The sequence below is a fragment of the Pteropus medius genome, unplaced genomic scaffold (assembly GCF_902729225.1).
Source record: "Pteropus medius unplaced genomic scaffold, Ma_sr-lr_union100, whole genome shotgun sequence".
NCBI classification, from domain to species: Eukaryota; Metazoa; Chordata; class Mammalia; order Chiroptera; family Pteropodidae; genus Pteropus; species Pteropus medius.
Genome location: NW_024351735.1, coordinates 653767 through 668279, shown reverse-complemented (window position 1 = coordinate 668279; position 14513 = coordinate 653767). Strand labels below are relative to the sequence as shown.

Sequence of the window (14513 nt, the reverse complement as noted above, 5' to 3'; positions counted from 1 at the left end):
AAGACATGTTTCCTTTTGAAAATGTATGTAGGGTTTTTTTTTTTTAATTCACTCTGTAAAAAGTAAATATTGTCAAATATTTTATACACCCTTGTACACCCTTGATTGTAAAGCTCGTTACAAAGAATATTACCGTAAGTTTCAGAGAAACAACTTTGAAACATGGGGGAAAAAGTATGTTTGTCATGTGAATTTGGGGTTCTAAACTAGTAAGCTTTCCTATTTTGTAAATGATTTATTTTATTTTGTGCATTGTTTTTCCTTCTAATCATAAAAAAAAATACTTAACAATATTTATGAATAGCTTAGTTAATATGCAAATAATAAGCTGACCAAATCCTTCATACGCCAAAACATGAGACAGTTTGCTAAGCTAAGAAGGCCCTTGGCCTTCCCAACAGATCTCTTTGCAACTCCTTCTCTTCACCCAGTCCCATGTTAAGGAACATCAAGCTCGTACATGACACCCCCTCCCCTAAGCCACTTGTTAATTGGTTCAGTTAATTAGCTACAGAGCCTACTTACAACAGAGCCTTCACATAGGTAGGAATATTTATCTGTTTTATTTACAGATATATTCCAATATAATTCAAGTATCTAGATTAGCACTTGCCACAAAGTAGGTGCTCAGTAAGTATGTATTAAATGACTAAATGAATGAATGACGGACACTGCACTCTACATTGTAAATGCATCATCTCATTGTGTGTAATCCTTATAGCATCCCTATGCTATGAGATAAGTAGTGTTACTATCTTCGTGTTACAGACGATAATCTGAGTCAATTAGGAAACTACTCAAGATCACACAGCTCATAAATAGATCACAGGTACTTCACAGCTATGTACTAAACGCCATAGAACACGGCCTTCCTTTCTGGCATTCTCAGGATGTGTACTTAGGTATAGGGTATATTCAAAGAAGTTTGGGGAACTGGGAGAAGGTAAGAGAAGAAGTTATGATAGAATTTCATTCTCACTACAGGTGCCCCACATCTAGCTACCATTGTCTGACATTCATTTCTTATCGTTTCTTCTCCATCTGTCTTGCCTTGTCTTTCTCAACAAATTTTTTTTTTCCCTAAGGCTTTCAAGTTAAATGACTAGTTATTAATGGAAAAGATGTCCTTAAAATCATTAAGCTGTTTTTATGTTCTATTCTCTGAATATGTATTCACTGTTTTTCATTTTTTCCCCCATCCACATACTCACATGACTATGAAGCTTCAAAAAAATCCTGAGATTATCATGGTGGGCCACATATAAATCCCCACTGTCAAATTCTCCAAGCAGCTCTTTCTTAATTCGTCATCAGTCTAGAAATCTAAACTAACACAGAAAATTAAGGGTCTGAAAGATTTATTTCAACTTTCAGACCTCCTCCTTGATCTATGGCTATGTCAACATAGATGGAGAGAAGAGAAGAGCCAAGGGTGTTTAAGAATCCCATAATGTTAGAAGTGGAGGAGGATTTAGAGATCTTTAAACAATCCCCCACTCCCTGCCACACACACACACACACACACACACACACACACACACACACATTTTACATAAGAAAACAGAATTTAAAACCAACAATAGAACCCTACTTGCCCGCCTGTTATCCATCATTCTAGTAATAATGAACTATTGTGGTAAAAAAAAAATTCATATAGATAATAAGTTTATTTTTTATTTTCAAAGGTTGGCATCTTTTACTAATTACTATTTTTCTGAAGTTAGTACAGCCACAGAATAATTCTTGCATAAAAAGAATTTGTCTGATAAATGCCTTAAATTTAATTCAGTAACAATTGATTAGGTATCTGATTACGTGTTTATTTTTAAATACTGGGTGCCATTCCACAGTTGATTTAAAGTAGTCACGAAAATACATACATGTAAAGTTAATGTAACTAACTGAATTTATTTGAAGGAAAATGAGTTAAAAATAAAAATTTAAAAAAAGGAAAGAAAACATTAAAGGCAGAAGAAAGATAAGTACACAGAAACCTAGGCCCTCAAATTCTGGAGGAAGGCCTAAATGTAAATCAAGCTTCCTAGAAAGCAAAGCAAAGAGGGGAAACCTGATTGACTACAAGATTTATAGTTGCTGTAAAATATAAACCAATTTGTTTTGTTTTGTCGACACCGCACAACATTCCATAATAATAAAAACCGGAGAGATGTTTCTTATTTGGATAATTATTGTACACAACTTGCAATGCACTGTGGTAAAACAGAGAAAACATAAGCTGATGCTTTTGTCACTGGACTTACAGTTCACTTGGAAAAGACATAAAAAAACAGAGTGTGATGTGAATGAGGATGAAATGAATGCTCTAATAGTGGTTCCAAAATAATATTTTAAGATCGCGAAAAAAGGAAGGATGCTGAATGGTGAAATTTGGAAAGATTTCACGGAGAAAGTGTCATATGAATGGGGCCTTGAAGGCTGCCCAGACTTGCAAAGGAAAAGGTTAGGGGAAATACAGGATAAGAGAATCTGGTGGTCAAAAGAACAAATCCTTTTGCTAATAGATTCTTGAAAAATATATGTCTGCACTACCGTGTGACAATGAGGGATTTTTTTCTCCCTCTGACTACTAGAATTGTCATCAATGAACATTAGCTAATCAGCTTTATCAAAGCCACATTTAGTAACTTCAATGATCTTTTAAAATAAAATGTAAGGTACTGTTAAAATGTCTCAGCATAAAAGAAACACTAATATCTCATCCGTATAAGTCTATATGTAACCTTTTAGAAGGAAAGTCTGAACAATGTGTAAATGATAGTTTCACAAAGACAATGGCATGCACTGCTGTTTAGGAATAGAAAGAGGTCCTTGGGTTTTGATTTGAAAACTTTATAAAATATGAAACTAATAACCAAAAAGATTAGTCCCACCAGTGACAGGAGGGAATGCTTACTTTTTGGAAGTGAAGTTACTTTCTGGTCCCTAAGTTAGCATGTAAGCTCTTGCAGTAAGCTTTTTGTAAATGAGGTCTGAGAAGAGTTAATGCAATATCTAACAGGTTAGTCTCAAATTGTCGAAAGGATAGAGCCCATGATGATTTATCCTGACTTTTGATTCTCTTAAAATATTCACGGATGTAGTTTGGATGGTTTAGGGAAGATGGCTCCCCAGGTTTGGGGAGAGGAACATGGAAGAAAGACTCTGTCTAAAACAGAAAAGGCTGTCAACCCGAGTAAATAAAAAGTAGTAAGAAGCATTACGGTTAAGTGCTTTCTAGAACGTGCAAACATGATAGTGTTTTAGCTAGATAAGATCTTATTGTTAAAAAAAAAAACTAGTATATCTATAGATCTGAAGACCATCACAGCATAACATTCTAGCCCAAAATTAGGGAGAGAATAGTAATTCTTGAAAAGACATTCTTCTCAATATACAGAGATGTAAAAGTTGTGTCCCCAAAAATAGTCTGTAAGCTACATTTTGTGATCCCATTGAAAAGGATAGTGTGGTTTGAGCATGGCTATGAGAGCTCAAAATTCATTGCTCTTTGGAGAAGTGAGCTATTTAATGCCACCAAAGATATGGCAATTGAAATAATAAGCTTTCCCTCTAGGCTTAGATGTAGTTGTGCCTTTCAAAATAAGCTCTCATTTACCAAATGCAAAGAAAAAACTGATCTTTCATTAGAGGAACATGGTATATCAAATATGATTAAGAATAAAAATGATACTCCCCCAAAAAATTCGTCCAAACATCTTATTCTAAATGAAGGCCAAGTGCAGCTTTTATGTCACCCATTATCATAAAAGGTCAAGAATCCCCTCAATCCATGTTGCACAGGATTACATAAGAAATATGTATTGCGACAATCTGTTTTGGGTTTTGTTCAGCGTTTGTTTATGGATAATTCAAATAATTTTGTTTATGGATAATTCTGCTTATTTTTTTCCTAATTTCCTAAAATGGGGCTAATGTTCATCCTTTAATCGTGTCACACTTCTCTTTGCATAACGGTTTCATAGAAAAACATGAAGACTATTACTGAGGTATTTTGGAGGGGACAGCTCAAGATCCTTGCTTACTGTGGTGGACAGGCTCTGAAAACTGTCCCTATGATCTCTGATGCTTGGTGTTCATTCTCTCGAGTGAGAACTACCACTTGAAGGGAAGCAGGGAGTTTGAGTTGTTTCTTCCTGATAGAATACTACAATATAGTCCAGATACATGTAGTTACATGTGTGCGATTACTTGATTATATTACATTAAATTTTAGGGTGCGTCTGGCCGGAGTCTTTTCTTTCTTTACTTACTTTGAGGAAACAGTTGGCTATGTTGGAGAACTGTACATGGCTAAGAACTATGAGTGACTTCATTAATAGAGGACAGCCTCCAGATGAGAGCCAGCAAAGGAGTGAATTCTGCCCACAGTAGGAATGAATGACCCTGGAAGCAGATCCTTCCCTAGCTGAGCCTCAAATGAGACTGCAGCCCTAATACCTTGATTGCAACCTTGTGAGACCCTAAGCAAAGGACTCAGTTAAACTGCGTCCAGCCTCCTAAAAGTAACAGCAATTATCAGTCTTGGAAAATAGATTTGTTTCCCAATGATATCTATGGACACTGTGTGGATAGTAATGATTCATGTTGAATTGCTTTATTTTTTTATTTCCTCAGATTCTGGGTATCAAAGATAAATTCAAACTTTCAAGATGCTGATCACCTCTGCTCTTCTCCCCTTTTGTGTGTGCGTGTGTGTGTGGGTGTGTGTGTGTCTATATGTACATGGGTGTGTGTGTGTGTGCATTTACACTTAATTGTGGTACGGGGATTGTTAGAAAGGTTTTTAGTTAACAGAAACTTTACAGAGTAGTTCATTAGAGGTCAATCTTTAACACTATTTCAGGGCTCCCCAAGGATTCCCTGCTGCAGTTTCTACACACATTGTATCTTGAATTTTAGTTTGTGATACTAGGGATCAATCATCCATCCAACAAGTCTTTTTGGGGTTTGTGATTTGACCAGCCCTGTGCTATGCCCTAAAGTCTTCAAGCCAGCGGGGAGTAAGACATAGCCAGGGCATGGTAGCATTAGAATATCACCTAAACGACAGATCTAAACTACATGTTTGATTAAATAGTCTACAAGACTTGGAGACTGACTTAGCTCACAGAACCATATTCATTATCCAATTACTTGAGAAACTTAAAAAAAATTCACATATTAATTTATCTTTCTTCCCTCTCTCCCTCTTTTCCTCCCTCCTTCTCTTTCTTCCTTCTTTCCTTCTCTTCTTCCTTCCTTTCCCACATATTTATTAAACATGCCTGTTAAGAGTTCTGTTCATGATGACAAAGTAAGTAAATGCTGTGCTTGCCTCCTTCCATGAGTGCATTAAAATTACAACTAAATTATAGAACAATCAATCTGGAGAACCACTGAGGACTAGCTGGACAGAACTTCTATTACTAAAAGTATAAAGAAGAGGCCACATTGAGACTGAGATTCTTTTATTGCACTTTGAGAAAATATGCAATAGATGATAAGTTTTTCTGAAGCTTTTGGAAGAAACTTTCTCAGCATCTCTGATGGGAGAGGAAGAGGTCATAATCATACAGGATGTGATGATGGTGAAAATTTCTTGACTTGTACAGATGTCGACCCTTTTCAGGCAATGGACTGAATGATGTTAAATATGTAAAACAGTATATATGCAAAAGAAACTGATCACCTTTCAGTGGATCCAAATGGACATTCATTTAGTTCTCCCTCAGTTATAATTTAATCCAAAGTACGAGATGAACCATCAAAGGTTTTCCAGGCCTCAACCCAAACCTGCCAGGCTCTAGGAGGAATAAAGGAAACTCGGAGAGCATTGAGAGATTCTGACGATGGACTAGAAAAAGTAGCTGTTGGTCATCATCTTCACAACCAAGCTTATGTCATTAAAAAGTCAAAGAACAAGACTGGAGATGAAGAGGTCAATCAGGAATTCATCAGTATTAATGAAAGTGATGCTCATGATTTTGATGACGAATGGCAAAATAAGGTTTTGAAGTACAGACCATAGGGACATGGTGCAATCTAGAAAACACTAAGATACGAAGTGTTGGTTCTGAGAATTCAGGATTCCAAGAACTTAAAAGAAAGAAGAAACCTCATCAAAGCCCAGCCATTGAACATAGAAGACCATCAAATGTTTCTGTGGACAAACACAACATCAAAGGATCACCAGTGAAAATCAACAAGAAATAAATAGCCTTTCATTTAATATGTTTAGTTTTGGTTGTTTAAACAGAGAAAGTAATGGTGCTGAGTAATACACATAAGACTAACCTCTTGTTATTAAGTCAATACTAGACTTAACTTTCTTCTAATATCTCAATTTTCTTGCAGGTACTAGCTTTATATTATTGCGACTTTAGGAATAAGACTTTAATTTTCAACAATATGATAAAGTTGGTAAACATTCTATCAAACTCTTTGTTTTTCCAGTTTTTTTCATATTACCTCTATATTCTTTTACATATTCAAGATTGAATGTAGAACTAGTTCAATCTCATATAATTAGTTATAAGAAAGTGAAATGTAAAAAAATAGTCTCAATTTTAGTAACACTGCACTAGAGTCATATTAACAAAGGTTAAAATTATTTAGCTAAAATTTTATGATGTGTTATGTGACCAACTAGCTTAAAGATTTTTAAAAAGCAAAGCAAAACTATATTAGTACTGTCTTATGAGAAATTAGTTATATTTTGATAAATAAGATAAAGAATAATCAAATAGTTCATTATTTAAAAAATACCTATTATTGCCATAGTATCATAGATGCTGATATCTTTTAAATACTTGTCCAACACTCCTTTTGTCTCTACTTGTAAATATCTTGTCAAAAATGTAAAAGACTGTCTTCGTGGAAATAAAGGAGTGCAAAGACATGTTTTTAACTAGGCTGATCAGTGCTAGAGATGATAGTTCTAAATTCTAGCAACTATAGATCAAGTCTCCATGTACTAATTCTAAAGTTTATGAATACCTGAGAAATATGAACACTTTCCATTTCATCCTGTTTGTGCTGTCCCCAGGTAGCTGTTTTCCCAGAGGTAATGCTTTTGATCTGCTGTGGTCTCGCATTCTGTCTCACTGTAGCATTGAGCTTCTAGCTCCATGTGGAACAGTGATGGTGTGCTGGCTTCCCTGTGCCTCCCTGTGCTTTCCTATACCTTCTAGAGCCAGGCTCCAGTGGGAACGATGATCTGATGCTGGAATTTCTATGATCAGGTCATGCAGGAAGGGAGAGGAACTATCTGGGTAAAGCCAGTTAAGTTTTTGAAGCGAAACTAGTGGGAAAAGTGTGAGTTTACTTGGCGAGGCCATAACATTCTATATAGTCTGCCATGCCAATGGGAAGCGAAAGAAGCAGATTTCCTCTCAACACATCAAATAATTCATTGACTCATTAATTCAAGCAGATAAGTAGAAACAAGTATTTGTTGAGGACCTCTTATTGTTTATTTTACTCATGATGAAGGTTTTTTTTTTTAACAACAAAATGCATCTTTTGCATGAAGAGCAGTATAATGACCATTGCTTTAGTAGCATATGGAGTAGAAGTTATTACAGTATAATTTATATCCAGAGTCCTTGTTCTTCTATCTCTCACAAATTATTAACATTTGGGGCTTATAAAGAAATGTAACATCTGTTTTTCATACATACATATACACACGTAACAATCTGGAAATATTTTGTGAATACTCATGTTAAACACAAAATCCATCATTATGTTAAATGCCACTGTGATTCTGAAAATTTTAATATACTATGAGACATCAGAGTAAAATAAAGAAAAGATTGCATGTAAATAGAAATGCTAACTGGTCTGATTTGTATGCCCAGTGAATTTAAGGTAATAAGACATTTTATTAAGTTCATCTATTAATAGTGTGTATATAGTGTAAAGTCATGAAGGACCAGTAATAAAAAAATAATAGTAATTATCTAAGCCATCAGGAAGGGCCATCCCACGCTCTGAGCAGAATTACATAGAATATAAGCAACATCACTGTTTTCCTCAGTTTATGTATTTGATTTGCAACTTCTCATTTTTATAGGCCATTAAAATTAAATAAAAAAATACATAAGCTATTTAAAATTGGGAGGTAAGCATACCAGCAGATGATACAAACTCACACAAATACTTAAGACAAAAGTAGGGAAATACAAATTTCATCTTCGAAAAGGGGACATTGTTTGAGAACGTATTTTGATAAATGTTACAGAGTGACATTTCAACACATCACCTTGAAATGCCCTCTGCTGTTTCTTTGGGTTTACCAATTTCAACTTAAAGGTCCAAGTTAACTTTGGTCTTAAGCAATAGACAAGAGCCGACTTGCACTGTCCCTCAAAAGCCAATTATATGGGTTTCTTCGTAATACACCTTCAATGACATCCTGTTGGTAGCTTGAAATCGGTCATATTGGGAGCATTTACACCACAGAAATTGGCAAATGCTAGAAATCAATCTACAAATGCTACAAATAAGTATTTATCTCTTCTTTATCTTTTTTTTTTTTAAATTGCGATATGGTTGTTAAACATTTATCACCCTAATCTAGTTCCTCGTCAAAGATATTCTGTTTCTCCTTACCCCCTCGATTTTATTTTTCTTCTGGTGCTTCTAAATTAAAGCCAATTGCAGGTCTTTTTGTTTGAGGGTAAGACCAGTTCTAGCTAACTATAAAATAAATGAAATGTGTTTGGGGCTTTTTTCGAAACTTTTTTGCCTTTTTCCCTCTCTTCACCATCTCACTTTTTCTCTTTTCCTTTTTATCCCTACCTCAAAGCCTGGGTCTTTCTAAATCAAAGAAGTTTCCAGAAATGGTATGAAAATATTGGCCATAGGCAAAATATTTTTCTCAAAAGTTAGAAAAGTACAACTAAAGATAGAGATTGCATTTTTACATCAAACCCTGACTAGTTAAGAGTTGATCCATCAAGCATTTTCAAACACGATTAACAATAGATTATTTAAGTGTGATTTCGGAAACAGAAGTTTGAGAACTGAGGGCCTGACCCAATGATATGCAAATTCATAGCTGAGAGGCAGACATAGAAGAGAAGAGACTGGGCACTAACTACCACACAAATCCTCAAAGTGCAGTAAATTCTTTATTATGAAAAAATATCCTTTTGCTGCATGTAAAAATTTGTCAAGCATGTTATTATATTCATTACAAGTCTTTCATTCTTTCATTCAAATGTGGACAAATGGTCCTTAATGTGTTCGAATTTCACACTGGCCGGATCTATGGTGTAGCCCGGTGAATCCTCACACCAGGAGTGTGTCGCTCAGGGGCACTTGCAGACACCTCTCCTGCACTATGGATCTTTGGGTGGACTTAGCCCCAGTCTGCTCCTGAAAACTCAGAGCCCTCTTGGTTTAGGGGATGGTCAGCACAAGTCTCTTCATGTGTGCTCTTATCTGCATTCATGCTCCTAGGGTCTTAGGAGCTTCCTGAGAGCAACGCAGGCTTAAGGAGTATGAGAACAGGTCCCACAAACATCATCAGAACAGGATCCATTCACACAACATGGCCTCCTTCCAGAAAACTAACTGGGCACAGAGGTAGTCTAGGCAATGACATTATTTAAAGGGCTGACTGAAAGGACCTTTTTCTCCCATCAGCCTGCCTTGGTGAGTAAACTTTGGTTTTTCTTTCATTCATTCACTCACTCACTCACTCACTCACTCACTCACTCACTCACTCACTCAGGTTGGAGCATTGTGTTTTCAAGTTTCTAATATTAAACTTTAACTTTTCCTGGAATAGGGACCTATGATCTGAATACTAGCTGGAAAGGTCTTTGTTAGGATCAACTGCACTGGCCAGTGTCAGAAAGCAGGATGCTGAGGGAGTGGTGCACAGACAGGTACACTTCTATATGAGGTGGGTGCAAGGAGACAGCTGAAAGGACACTTACTGTAGAAGATTGTAGTAGACTTAGAGATGGGTGCTGGGCTGCTGGAGGCAAGAGGCTCGGAAGGAGCGATGAGAGTTCACTGAAGGCAGACTTCTGCTTCATAAATTGGCCTGTAACTTACCCTGCCTCTGTGTCCCATGGGGTCGAAATGTCATTATACCTTTTGGACTGTGTTTCAGGGGGTAACTCTTGTTATCTTAGAGATCTCTACCAAGATTAGTGGTTCTCTGTAAAATAAATCAGTGTTTCCTTGTCCAAACTAGAAACATTTATTGGGACTTTTATCAAATTATTTGGTGGGAGAAAAGGTTGATAAGCACACTTTCGATTGAAAGAAAGCATATTTTTCAAAGTTCAGAGGGCTAGAGAGTTGCATTTTGATTGACAAAATAATGAACCTGTTGATAGAGTCCAGAATAAGTTGGCTGAATTTGCGTTTGTTTCTCCATAAATTTGCCAAAGTCAGAAGAGAAAATCCATAGGGGCAGAATGATAAACCCTTTGATTAAGCATGTTATCGGCCTGGTTGTGGCCAAATCCCCCCCTCATATATATGCATGCACACATCCTCTGCTATGAGTTGCATATGTGCTTTGTGGTTGTGGGGCAGATTTAGATTTGTTTTTCTTTCTGTCTTTACTAGTCCCCAAACTCATCATTTAAAGTTTTTGGAAGCAATTTAGAAATGCTTTGAGGTTCCCAACCCTCCATTTTGAATACTTTTGCAGTTATTTTTTTCTGGCACAAAAAAAAAAAGAAAAAAAGAACAAAATGTCAGATACCTCCCAGAGAGAATATAGTGTGTCGTCTCACTTACTTGAAACCACTACACTATTATCTCCCACCTGTTGTGCCATTAGAAGTTATTTATTATTAAAAAAGAAAAAGCAGAAGGCACATTTTCGGGAAGGGGGTGTGTTGGTGACCTAAACTGAGAGCATCACTGTGTAATTGCAGAGAACAGTTGCTTTTGTTTGCTCAGTGTTTAATTAAAGCAAGGTTTGAGAGATTTAAGAGTCAGGTGGTAACTTTGAGTCCTTGGAAACATTTTTTTTAAAGCGGTATCTTGAGATGCAATGCAAATTGATTTTAAAGTCCTAATTATTACTGTTTGTTTTTTAAAATTAGTAATTATGAGAACATTGCTTTTTAAGTAATTTAGGAACCCGAAATGGGGGAGAAAAACTCTTTAAAGATTGATGTTTTTCAGAGTTACAGAATTATGTTGGATTTGTTGTCTAATAAACTTGTTTACATTGGCATTTTTCTAAAATGTGAAAGGTAACGCATGGTTTATATCGAAAGTCATCTTCTGTCTACAGAGCAATGCCCAGTCCTAACTGATAGCTTTGTGGGAAAATTAAGCGTTATTCCTCCAAAATTGAGGGGATTAATGTCTCAATTCTTCTTTTACAATACACTTGAACACCAAATGCTTACAATTTGTTTACATGGCTGGGAAAAAAAATAGAGGGAGAAAAAAATCATTCCCAAGCAGTAAACCTGAATAAGGATGGTGATAATGAATCACTTGATAATCCCTTCGTCTTTCACTAACTAAAATAAATATGGGGTTCAAGAGCACCTTGCTGAGTGCTATACTCTGCTTTCCTCTCCATACAGTTCTTTTCATTGTTGCTCACAAACTTTCACAGACATGTGGTGTGTCTCTTCACCTCTTCTTATAACTGGCTTCATCCTCAACACGCCCATGCTTTGCATGAAAAGTTTGCATTTAAATTGAGAGTTTAGGGTGAGTGTGGGGTGGGTGAGAGATTTTTTTTCTCTCTAATGGTTCTCTAGGCTACATGGTTTCAGAAGACCCAAGAATAGTTTTGAGCAAAATGTTTTTATACACAAATTGTTCTTCAACTCTGTACTCTCATAATCTGCTCTTGAGACTTTGTTGTTGTTGTTGTTTTTTGTTCCCATTAACATTCAAACATAGCTTTGATAGGGCAAGAAAGTGAAAGATTTCTAATGATTCAGCCTGCTACACATTTTATTCTGCTCCTTTTCTCACATTGCGTGCTGGTCTTTCCCCGGCCACCTGACTCTTCAGTTTTCCCATCTTCCCCATCTCAAACCCAATTTAAATAACCACAGGCAGCCAAACAAAACATGCCCATCTGCTCCAGATGTGTCAAATGAAGTTCTCCTATTTTAATTTTTTTTCCAGACAAATCCTCCAGCAAATGTATAAACAGGTTGCTTTTTAGAAGTAGTAAAGATTAGTCTTTCGCTGGAAAGAAAAAATCCATGCATTTTGGAAACATTGGCCATTTTCTCTTTAAAAAAAAAAAAAAAGTCATCTAAATAAAATGCACAGCTCGTCTTCCAGTGTGCCAGAAGGGGAGAGGCAGCTCCGGTCTCTGTTCCTGTAGGCTCTGCTTGATCTGGGCTTATCTTCTGACTGAGCAGAGAATCTATCTCACAGCCAGATGCTTGCCTTTGGTCCCAATTCTTTTCTGGGTATCTTCGAAGAGAACATCACATGATGTCAGACAAGGTAGCCAGGCTGGTGTCAGTGATCAGAAGAACACTAGCCTCTGTGTTCTCATGGGGTCCCCTTTTTATCCAGGCAGTATGTTTCATGAGACTGTACAATTCAGTGTTACCCATTTGGTCAACAGTGATTTCCTAACAACCGACTTTGTAGCAGGAACTGTTCTAGGGTCTGGGGATTCAGCAGTAAGCAAATTCATACAAAGTCCTTGTTATTATGAACCTGGAGACAGATAATAAGAATATACACTGATGGCAGGTGGAGAGGAGCGCTTTGAATTAAAATGAGGCAGGTTCCATGGATGGGAAGTGACCTGGGCAGGACAGGGTTGGGAGCTCCGGAGGGCTTTTTAGCAACATGGTCAGGGGAGCCTCTCAAGTGAGGTGACAGTAGAGCAGGTACCTGAAGGAAATGAGAGAGTGTGTGGAAAAGCAAAAAGCCTTGGCCTAGAACATGGTTGGCAAGTCGAGTGTCTCCAAGAGCCCCAGCTAGCTACAGAAGAGTGAGCAAAGGGGACGAAGGGAAGAAGTGGGAGGTGAGATTCTGAGATAGGAGAAGTGACTGCAGGTCTGAACTTGTGGACTGAGCTTCTCAAATTCCATTGTATGCACATATCACCTGAGGACATTGTTAAAATGCAGACCCTGATGGCAGACTCTGACTCAGTAGGTCTGGGCCAGGCCCGGAGTCTACATTTCTTACACCATTCTACATTTCTAACACCGTTCCCAGATGATGCCCTCTCACTGCTTGGTCCCCAGGCCATGGTTTGAGTAGCAAGGATTTAAGCCTTTACTCTGAGGAATTCTGCCTTTATTCTGAGGAAATAGGAAGCCTTGGAGACTTTTGAATAGAAGGGAAGTGGGATCTGTCTTGTTTTCAAGGAGCCACTCTGGCTGCTCTGTAGAAAATGAAGCAAGGGAGAAGTAAGAGGCCTGCCAGGAGGTGATGGGAGTCGTCCAGGTGAGGCGTAACTGTGTGGGACCGAGTAATGCTTAGGTGGAACAGCCACACCCAGCACCACTTCAAATGAATATGGATTGGCTCTGCTGGCCAGGCGCAAACACACGTACGGGTGTGAACCTATGGTTTTGCAGAATCCTGCAAGCCAAAGGCCGTTTGATGATTTAGTGAAAATCACGTCTGAGATGCTTGATTCCGGGAACCTCATCTGCCTCATTCCTGAATTTAATTTCCATTCCTGACACATGTGTTACTATTGAACTAAATGCGAAGTCGTCGTGTCCTGTCACTGTAATGTGTGTACACTATTGCAGTTGAGGTATTTTTATCCATCTTCAAAATAGTAAGTGTGACTTCTGCTTGCGTTACAACATGACACATTAACTAAAAGAGTACCTATTTAATTTTTTAAACCTTAATTTTGTGTACTTAAATTTAAGGTAAGATATTTGACTCTAAGTTCGTCTCAGGACAAGAAACTTCACTTGGAAGAAAAATTTATATCAATTCAGTGGCATATTGTTGTAATGGGATCGCCTCGTTCAGTTCGTATTCTCCAGCTGAGTTATTTTCTTAATGATCACATATAGTTTAAACCATTTGTTTTTCCCTTTCCTCCGATTTTATAATTTTCCTAAGAAACCTTTCCAAATTTCTTTAAATTCCCCTGGTCTAATGTTTCTCAACTAGAAGCAATTCCCCACCCCCGCAAGGGACTTTTGGCAATTTGCAAGACATTTTTAATTGTCAGGACTTGGGAGGGTACTACTGGAACCTAATTGGTAGGGGTCAGGGGTGCTACTAATCACCCTACATGCACAGGGCGGCCCCCACAACATAAAGTTATTCAGTCCAAAATGTCAATAGTGCCAAGTTTGAGAGACCCTGTCTCTCCGTTAACAATATGAACCTCCAACTACAGAAAATGTAATCCATCAAAACCCCCAGGGGCTGTGCTCTGAGCTCCATCACAGCGTTTACACTGAGCCATCCCCTCCCACAGGCTCTTCCAACTATTACTGCATATGGCAGGGGTACTAAAACCAGCTCCTTTCTGGGGCACAAGCAGTTCCCCTAAGGGCAGCTTTGGCCCCAGG

General features: G+C 37.5%; 1 protein-coding gene and 1 pseudogene across 1 annotated transcript in view; both read left to right on the top strand.

Moving 5' to 3' along the window:
• Positions 1-14513, top strand: part of NRG1 (neuregulin 1) — a 955597-nt gene that overhangs the window by 538770 nt on the left and 402314 nt on the right. The gene's annotated exons all lie outside the window — the stretch shown is intronic.
• LOC120589043 (myeloid leukemia factor 1-like) lies at positions 5468-6378 on the top strand (annotated as a pseudogene).